The sequence below is a fragment of the Kryptolebias marmoratus genome, linkage group LG13, assembly GCF_001649575.2.
Source record: "Kryptolebias marmoratus isolate JLee-2015 linkage group LG13, ASM164957v2, whole genome shotgun sequence".
In the NCBI taxonomy this organism is placed as follows: domain Eukaryota; kingdom Metazoa; phylum Chordata; class Actinopteri; order Cyprinodontiformes; family Rivulidae; genus Kryptolebias; species Kryptolebias marmoratus.
The window spans coordinates 20,562,085-20,572,080 of record NC_051442.1 but is presented as its reverse complement, the minus strand read 5'-3'; the positions used below and the strand labels follow the sequence as shown (position 1 = coordinate 20,572,080).

The 9,996-nt window shown below is 44.1% G+C and overlaps 1 protein-coding gene across 1 annotated transcript in view; it reads left to right on the top strand.

Annotated features, from left to right (window-relative positions):
* The window catches only part of atp2a3 (ATPase sarcoplasmic/endoplasmic reticulum Ca2+ transporting 3), a 58,624-nt gene that overhangs the window by 569 nt on the left and 48,059 nt on the right, over positions 1–9,996 (top strand). The gene's annotated exons all lie outside the window — the stretch shown is intronic.

Genomic DNA, 9,996 nt, shown 5'->3' with positions numbered 1-9,996 from the left:
ACCCCACCTCACCCCACCCCCCAGCACATCATTTCGGAACATGGACGCGCCGCGGCGGCTGGTGCGTGTCGCTGTTTGCAGCCTGTATCGATGCCGTTTGCCAGGAAATCGTTCAGCTGTCGCGCCGCTTCAAGACGAGGCAGGTCGTGCGCCTCAAAAAAGAAATATAAAATAAACAAATAAATAAACAGAGCACGGTTTTCTTCAGGCGCGCATGAGTGGCACACAAGCTGATGCTCGTCTTAAAAAAATCACTCAGCTCACGCTGCTCGAAGTTATCATCTGTTGGTTCCCAAAGGTGGGGTCGGGGCCCCACTGTAGGTCGTGAAACGCCAAGCAGCGGGGTCTTGACATGATTTTCCCTAATCAAGTTAGATTTAAGATTTGTTTATGATAGCACACTGGGCTATATTTGAAACATAGCAGTAGTCATAAATAAATAGAAACTGTATAATGGTTGTTAGGGCTGTCTGTGTTGCCAATATGGAGATGGTTCTGCTTCAGCCAGCAATAGTTGGGGTCACAAGTCGATTCTCGTGTTAGTTTCTGGGTCGATGGCTGCAGAGTTTGGGAGCCATTCATGTAAGAAAATGGATCTGCTGCTTTCTCTTTTTAAAAACACACACACACACACACAAACCCCAACTTTATTTATTTATTCATTTAGCCTCACCGGGGACGTGTTGTGTCAGGTCTCAAAGTGCAGCCTAACCAGGACAAACCCCCCCACCCCTCCACCCTTCCACCCTTCCTGAAGTATTGACAGTGAGCGCAGCAACTGCGTTTAGTGTGAGAACAGACTCATCCACGGCTGTCATGCAGGAATCAGGAAGTGCAGAGAGAGCAGAGGCCGCCTCCGGCTACTGGGGTGGAAGCAGTGAAATAGGTACAGATGATGAAACAGAAAATCTCGAACAACCTGTTTTCACTTTCAACAGTCGCTCTACACATAGCCTCTACTTTACAGTTCAGGTTACACGGTGGATACAAGGCACTAGCATTCTTTGAAGGAATGCATGTTGCCCACCGCCTTTCATGCCAGAGCTTCAGACGGGGATCATCTTATGCTGAGACATTTGATTAAACAGTTGAAAGTAATATGCATATATTCATGTGTTGTGAGTGACTGTCAGCTTCTGCAACACCAAATTTTAGCTCAGTGTTTTTTGTCAAACTGGCTAAGGTATAGCCATTTTTGTGTTTTTTAAGGTCAGTTGGCTGTGGCGGCCATCTTGAATTGGGTTGGCTCTGAAAGGTAATCAGTTGTGGATGTACACCTATTGATTACTTTGTGGAAGTTTTGTCAAAATTCATCCAAAAGCTCATGAGATATTTTGCTAACAGACAAGTTTGATTCCAGTAGTAACTGTCAAAGTTTGAAACACACGATCGGTTAGTCGTCAGAGTAAAAACTGAGGATCGGTCTCAGTTACGAACGCATCAAATTTTAGCTCAGTATCTGTAAAATGGATTGAGTGAAAGGCATTTTAGTGTTTGCTGAGGTTGCTTTGCTGTGGTGGCCATCTTAAATTGGATTGACTCCGAAAGTTAATCAGGCGTAGATGTTCATCCGGTGGTTACTTTGCTGTGGCTTCGTTCAAAATCCGTTCAGCGGTTCACGAGATGTTTTTGCAAACGAGCACGCACTGACCCATCTCTCCGCCCTCAGCAGCGGGTGATGGACAGTTTAGAACTCTGAAGTTGGAAATCCCGCACTCTTCGTTGCTGTCAGAACTGCAAGTAAAGCCGCCTCTTCTGTTCCTGTACGTGCTCTTGTGCTTTTCACGTCGAGCCTCCAGCCTGACATCGGCACACCTTTCAATCCCCCCTCCTCCTCCTTGCCTGTCATTTGCATGTGTGGCCAAGCTGTGCAGTAGAGTGGCACATTGTGCCGGCCGAACAGTAGCCCTTTTGTTGCAGGCCAACCTCTCTCTCTCTCTCTCTCTCTCTCTATCTACACCCGGGGCTTGTGATGACTTCATGGAAAAAGAGGCAACGTCTTGCCACAGATAACATCTCTTTCGCTTTTAGCTGTGAACTTCCTGCCTCGTGTAAAACGCCTTGCAGATGAATTACACGAGGCAAGGAATACCCCTTCCTCCCCTCCTCTCATGTCTCACGACTTTGATATGAGCTGAAAAACGTAAAAAAGAAAAAAAAAAATCAGCATCGGCGATGGCTGCTTATTAGTGTTTAGAGAGGTACGACAGCCAGATGCCTCGTGCTCCTCTCTGCTGACAAACCTGACTCTGTAGATGAAGCAATGTGTGGGCCTTGAAGTTCAGAGCAGTTTGCTGACCTTCCTCCGTGTGTGCCATACAGTGAGCAGCAGGGGTGGGCGATAGGTTGAGGCGTGTTAGAATGCCTTGACAGTCTGCCAAAACGGAGAGCTTGTAGAATCACCTATAGGGCATGTTCTGTTGTACCCCTGATGAAGTCTGCTATGAGAAAAATGCAGATGGGATCACATTAGTTGCTGTAAAACACATATCGTCACAGAATTTGTTTACATGTGGGTTTTCCCTAACAATCTAAGTGCTTTTCGCATTTGACATCAGCCTCCTGTCTGTGTGATCTGATGGGAGGAGGGGGGCAGCTTACTGAGAGTCCTCTGCAGCCTGCAGACATCCAGAAAAATATAACATTTAGCACTAAACAGAGTTTATAGCGGAAGAATGTCTGAATAATACCCATAAACAACCGTTCAGTAAGTTATGTTGACACATATGCTGCAACCGCAAGAAACTTTCTGATGACCTGGATAACCAGTCATATCAAATGAGTGGAGCAAGCTAACTTTAGCTTATCACTTCGGCTAACTCGAGCGAAAGTTCAGGGAATTCAAAAGTTTCAGGAGTAGAAGAAGTAGTGGGCCGAGTGCCAAAGGTGTGAGGCAACAAACCCAAAAATTAGAAATTTAGAACATCACAAATGCATTTTCCTGGCATTCGGAATAAGGCTTGGAGGGCGTTTGAAGAGTCCAAAATCAGCAGTTTTTGAGGACAACTTGTGAGGATTTCTGTCGTTTTTTTGAAGAACTGGGAGAGTTTTCAGAAAATCAGTTGTAGTCTTCATTTAGCCAAGACAACAAACTACCTCCCAGGGTAGTCAATTTGAAGTAACTAATCTTGTCAAATAGATTTACATGAAAACATTGACTAGAGATTTTAAATGGATCGTCTTGGCATTCTTTTTGGTTGGTAGAACTCTCTCAACTGAGAGGAGAGATACACCAGATGTGCAAATAGGCCTGTTGTGATAAACGATAAATCAATTAGTTGCACAATAAATTAAAATGAAGTTGGTAATTTTCATTTATCGGCGTTATTGTTTCTTTGTGTCTCTGTGTCTTTCTACTGAAGACACTGGATGACAAAAGGCTCAGCTCCGATGCTCTTCACTGACCTTACTGTTTCGGTTGAATGTAGGTTTTATTTCAGTTTTTTTGTTTTGTTTTGTCTTTTATTCAAGTGCATTCCTTGTTAGTGGAGACTGAGAGTCCAGTGTCAGAGTTAAGTGTTCTTTTGAAAGTAAAGTTTATTAATCTTTGAGAGGATGTACTTGCACTATTATGTTATTATCATTACATGTCTCCAAAAGATATTATTGTTTATCGCAATAATTTCTGAGAAAATTAATCGCCAAGCAAAATTTGTTATCGTGACAGACCTATGTACAGAGAACTACTAAATAAACCACAGAACAAAACATTAAGACAATTAACCTCATTTAACAAGTAATGCAACAAACGTTTAACTGTGGTTACTACAGTCATCCATTACCTAGAAAAATGACCAATCAGAAGCCTCGGCAGATAAATACGAACTCTTGTCCAATCAGTTGTGGCATTACAACAGCAGTGCTTGCTCAGATCAAGTAAGTAAACTATATTTATATAGCACCTTTCACAGACATAAAATCACAAAGTGCTAAACAGAAATGGAGACAACATTATAAAATCAGTTGACTAAACTAACAGAAAGCCACACTGAAGAGATATGTCTCGAGACTTTTTTGAAAGAGTCAGTAGATCCGGAGCAGCGCAATGCTAAAGGGAGAGCGTTCCATAGCCTCGGGGCCACCACCTGAAATGCTCTGTCATCACAGGTTTTAAAATGAGTTCTAGGTACCGACAGCAGCATCTGATTTGAAGACCTCAGAAGCCTAGACGGGCAGAGAGGCTTCAGAAGTTCCGATATATATTTAGGTTCCTCACCATGGAGTGCCTTAAAAGTTAAAACCAATATTTTAAAATGAGTCCTAAAGTAGACCGGGAGCCAATGCAAAGAAGCCAGAACAGTAGTTATGTGAGCTGTTCTGTGAGTTTTAGTTAAAAGCCTGGCTGCTGCGTTTTGCACAGACTGAAAGCATGACATGGAGGATTTACTCAGACCCATCAGAAGGCCATTACAATAGTCTAAACGAGAAGAAATAAAAGCATGGACAATCATTTCTAATTCCTTCTGTGATAAAATAGCTTGCAGCTTCGAAATATTCCTGAAATGGTAAAAACAATTGTGAGCTAGCAGTTTGCAATGATTGTCCATAGACAAAGAACTGTTAAAAAGAACACCCAGATTCCGGAGGCTATTTTTCTTAGAAGGGTTTAAAAACCCAAGATGCTTCCTGATTTCTGCGATTTTTGTCATCAGCAGCTACAATAAGCATCTCAGTCTTGCCAGCATTTAACTACAGGTAGTTATCATCCAGCCAGATTTTAATGTCAGCCAGGCAGTTGCTGAGTTCAGTCAATTTATAAAGTTCGGAAGATCCAAACGAACAGTATATTTGAATATCGTCAGCATACACATGGTAGGAGATATTACTGTAGCGATTTAAAATAAAACTTATTGGGCGTATGTACAATAAAAAGAGAAGTGGGCCCAAAACTGACCCTTGGGGCACCCCACAGGACAGCTGAGCAACATCAAAGTGAACATTGTTCATAAATACAGTAAAAGCCCTATCAGATAAATAAGAAATGAACCAATTTAAAACTGTGCCAGAAAAACCAAAAAGATCTCTTAGTCTGTTGATAAGAACAGTGTAAAATCACCATTTATTGTGAATAAAACATAAAATTTTGTATCATTACACAGATCTGGGATCACACAGGGACTCTTCTAGGCAACTGTTTACAAAATATTTTTGGTCAATCAACGAAAAACTGGAAAATGCAGCTGAATGAAGGTTTGATCTGGCTGCCGGCTACGTTTGGACCTTCTGAATGTTAGCTTATCACTTCAGCTAACCCGTCCACATGAAAACACATCCATAAAAACGTGATGAGAGTTCATTGCACACATTGTATTTGTATGTGTGAAATAACATATTCTGCTATTAAAAAAATCAAATAAAATAATACAAGGGTATTCCTATTAGATGTGTTACAGGATATGGTCTCAGTTAGGCTGGAAGCAGTCCAACGAAACGTCTGGTGGGAAAAAAAATAAAGTAATTATAAACAAAACAGTAGCCTTATGTCCTTTTTGACTCACTGGTGAGTCAAAAAGGACATATATGTTACACAATACAGTAGTTTTACACTAAATTGTATGTACTATCTATCTAAAAATAATGGTTTTAAAGTTTATATGACAAGCGTAAATTTAGAATGGGAAATAGTTTGGTCGCACTGTTCAGTTACTCGCACAAGGGACATGATGTTTTTGCCACCTCGCTCACAGCTAGTTAGCAGGGTCTTCTTATCGTCAGGGTCATTAACTCCAAACACCTCAACAAACGGGATCCCCTCTGAGTTCTGTTTGGTGACACGATCCGCTCGGGGACAGTGAAGTGCCACGTTCGGCTAAGGAACGGCACAGTCCTCCACAGACCCGGAGCGGTTTTCCACCCCGCCTCTGGATATCCAGGGAAAGATGAGGGATTTTTAGTCTCGGCTGTCTGTTAGCCGTGCTCCAATCTGAAGCAGGATCCATGACTCCTGAAGGTTAAAAATGCAAGGGAAAAACCTGTAAGGTCACACTTTTTGGTCTGGTTTCCCCCCTTCCCTAAAAGCCTGTGCTTTTGAGCTTTTAACATTAGTCCTTTCTGCAGATTTTCCCCCTCACACGATGCTGTAGGAAAGATTGTGAAAGTGTTGCTTTCCAGTTCTGCATCACCGCTGACAGGTGAGTGGTGCTTTGGCTCTGTGGCTCCGTGTTGCTGTGACAGAACCGCGTGCCATCAGAGTTTCTGATCTTTGCTGAGATACTGGAAAATGGGCTCAGCTGCCACATCTGGACGGGCTGTTCTGCAGAGAGAGGAGGAGGAGGACGGCTGGCCCTCTGTTCACACCCTCCGTTTTGGGTCCGCCTGGCGCCTCGGCTGCTTCCCAGCTCCGTTCGCTCACAGTGGCCCCGAACCCTGCGCTGAATCTCGCTGTTGAGGAGTACAAGCACCTTGTTTTACAAGACAGCTTATCACCTTTATTGTGAAACAGCTGCTTTTGATGTAGTAGAAAGGGAGAGGAAGTCTCTCTCACACACGCACGTATACACACACACTTTCTCAGTTTGTGGGATGCTTGAACGAGGCTTGTGCTGTTGTGGTGCATGATGTTTTTGTCCTCTGCACCCACATCCTCCTTTTTTTTTCTTTTTTAAAGGTGCACTACCTTCAGTTTTAGACAGTATCATAAATAAAGACACATTGTCCTCATGAGACAGTAATGTTCATACACAAAATTAATTATTAATGTAGCATTCCTTGAAGGAATGCATATCACCTGCTGCCTTTCATGTCAGTTTTAGACCAAGATCAGTTATATTGAAAAATTGTAGCCGTTTTGGTCAAACCGCTAAACTATGCATGACCTCAGTAATTATTGTGAGATGTCACACACTGTGTGTGTGCTTGGTATGACTCTCAGCTACCACCACATCAAATTTTGGCTCAATATCTGTAAAATTGCGTTATCACCATTTTAGTGTTTGCCAGTGTCGCTTATCCCTGGCAGCCATCTTGAAGGATCAGTTGGAGAGGTCCATCCAATGATCACTTTCTGAAAGCTTCAGTTGAATTTGTCCAGTGATTCATGAGATATTTTGCTAACAGACATACAGAGTTGACTTCAAATAATTGAGGGCAATATTTCAAACAAATATCTTGCCCAATCTTTTAGTGCTTAGCGTATGTGTTGGGGATCGGTCTTGACTAATACCACACCAAAATTCAAGTTAGTATCTGCAAAACTGATTGAATTATAGCCATTTTTGTGTTTTCTATTGTCAGATGGCTGTGGTGGCCATCTTGAATTGAGCTGACTGCAAAAGTTAATCAGTTGAAGATGTACCCCTGATGATTAGTTTCTGCAAGTTTTATTAAAATCCACTCACTGGTGTGTGAGATATTTTGCTAACAGACACACAAACGCAGTCGAGCCAAGCCAATGAGCTCCTTCATCTGTGAGCAAAGGGTTCCGCTGAGCCTCTGCTGACTGCGTCAAGTTTTAAAATGCATTTTAGATGAAGTTCCCTCTTTCTAAAAGTGGACGTCACCGTAAACCGTCCGGACCTAACATTGGCCCGGTGTCCGCCTCTGACTTAATTAGGCTTATGAAACGTTTCCCCGCACCGTTCTGGTGTCTGACACAAATAAACACTGCTGCTTCCTCTAAGCGGGATCTCGTACACGATGCCGTTTCTCTTCCTGTTTTGTAACTCGGCACGAAGCGGCCTGACTCTCTCGCTGCGGTGTTTGAAATGTGACAGACGTTGCGCCGTTTCCTGCTCCTCCTCCAGCATCGGCGTGCCTGCGCGGGAGTTGGCGGCTTCTGTGCTCCTCTGAAGAAGCTGGGCTGCTGTACACATGGGTGACGGCGTAAAACGGAAGCGTTAGGTTGTAGAAAAGTAGCCCGAAGCCCCCTGGGGCAATGAGTCACTCCCCCCCCCTTTCTTGTGGGCTGCGTGCGCGTCTGCCCAGCTGCTTTCAGCGGAGCTGTGATCCTGTTCGAGCTTGTCACTTCTCCCCTTCCACCTCCTCATCTGTCGCTCATCCTCCCAGTCATATGTTCCGACGACGTCCAGTCACCAGGTTCTAACTGCCTGCTGGACACAGAGATGCCGATGTGTCTGTGTTGAAACGAGGGGCGCCGTGTGCGTGCAAAGGCCTGGGATCGTTCAGTCCACTGAAGAAGATAAAGTTTTTGCCGCCGTTTGTGCGCTTATCTGTGGCTTCAGTCCAGCTGTGGTGTGAGAACTTTTATCTGCTTTGTTGAAATGATACCATCTTCTATTTTCACCCATATCACTACTGTTTCATCACTACAGTTTGTGTATTTTTTCTTTTTTTTTTAAAGCCCAGCTCCAGAGGAACAAAGTTTTCCCTCCCTTCAAACAGCTTCTGTTGCTGCCGGGCTGTGATCAGGAAAGTTCTGATTGGACAGAAGTGCCGCTCTGGTTTCTAAACCCAGAATCAATCTTATAAATAGCTCGGCGTTAGCACAGATATGTTTTCGGTCTGGCGTTTTGGGGATTGCCGACTACTTTTTTTTTCCACAGAGTTGGGTTACTCTAGTTGCCTGCTAGGTGGCCGAGCGCCATCCTCCCCGGCCTGTTTAGACGTTCCGATACGGCTCGGCGCGCAGCTGTGACCTCGAAGAGGAAGCTTGACGCTCTGACAAGATATCAGCTCTGTGCTAATCACCTCGTGCATGTCCTGCTCTGTTGACAGGGTCCTTTCCTTTCGCCTCTGCAGCGTACCAGCAGTGGGTGGCAGTGGCTCAGGAGGTAGGGGTTTGTCCTGTAATCGGAGGGTTGCTGGTTCAGGCCCCCGCTCCGGCTGTCTCAGCCGTTGTGTCCTTGGGCAAGACACTTCACCCGCCTTGCCTACTGGTCGAGGTCAGAGGGCTCGGTGGCGCCGGTGTGATGGCAGCCTCACTTCTGTCAGCCCGCCCCAGGGCAGCTGTGGCTACANNGGCTACATTGTAGCTTACCACCATCAGTGTGTGAATGTGTGGATGAATGGGTGAATGATTGTAGTGTAAAGCGCTTTGGGGTCCTTGGACTAGATAAAGCGCTATATAAGTGCAAGCCATTTACCATTTGTGTGGGATGGTGCACTCCTCTCTGCATGTTTTAGTGTTTATTTAAATCCAAAAGAATGTGTGTCTGCTGAAAAAAACGTCACATCAACCGCTGGACACATTTTAATGCAACTTGCAGGAAGTAATCATTGGATGTGCATCTACAACTGATAAACTTTTAGAGTCAACCCAAATCAAAATGGCTGCCGGCATTGGCACACACTAAAATGGTGATAAAGGCCTTTTTACAGATGAAAATTTGATGTGGTGGTAGCTGAGAGCCATCACCATCACTAACCCAGAGTGGGACACTTTGTGGCATTGCATATGATTGTGTACCTCCATTTGTCAGCATAAGACCATTATAGTCTAAAACTCTGGCGTGAAAGGCAGCGGGCGATCTGCTTTCCTCCATGAAATTCTGGGCCTTTAATTTCACACATTCATTAAAATTCACTATTTGTGAAATAAAAAAAAAGCAGCAAGATTCAAATGTTAAACAGATCTGCATGTGTCCCTAAACACCTTCAGAGGTCAAATGTGAGGCTGATGCTGCACTTTGAGTTCAGCCTAAAGAACTTTGCTCAAATATTAAATGAAAAACATCTCCTCTCTTTTCCCTGACCACAGCTTGTTGGTGCCAGAAACGGTCCAGCCAATTGGCAGCTGCAGCATTTTATTTGCCGCCTTAATTGGCTAAAGAGAAAATCTCAAATTTCCACAGAGCGTAACACCCCCCTCCCCCTCCCCTTCAAAAAAGCTAAACAAAACTTATCTCTGTGCAGTTAATCTCAGTTCTTGGTATTTCTTGTCCGAGTTATCAACTTTTAGCAGAATTAAGTTAATCTGTTAATCAATCCAGGGCCGTGTGCGTGGTAAAGTAACTGAGATGCAACCATCTGCTTTTTTCCGTTGACCGTTTGCGCTCCTTTAGAGTTCCTAGTTGTGTCGGCAGGTTCAGTCGCTCGTCT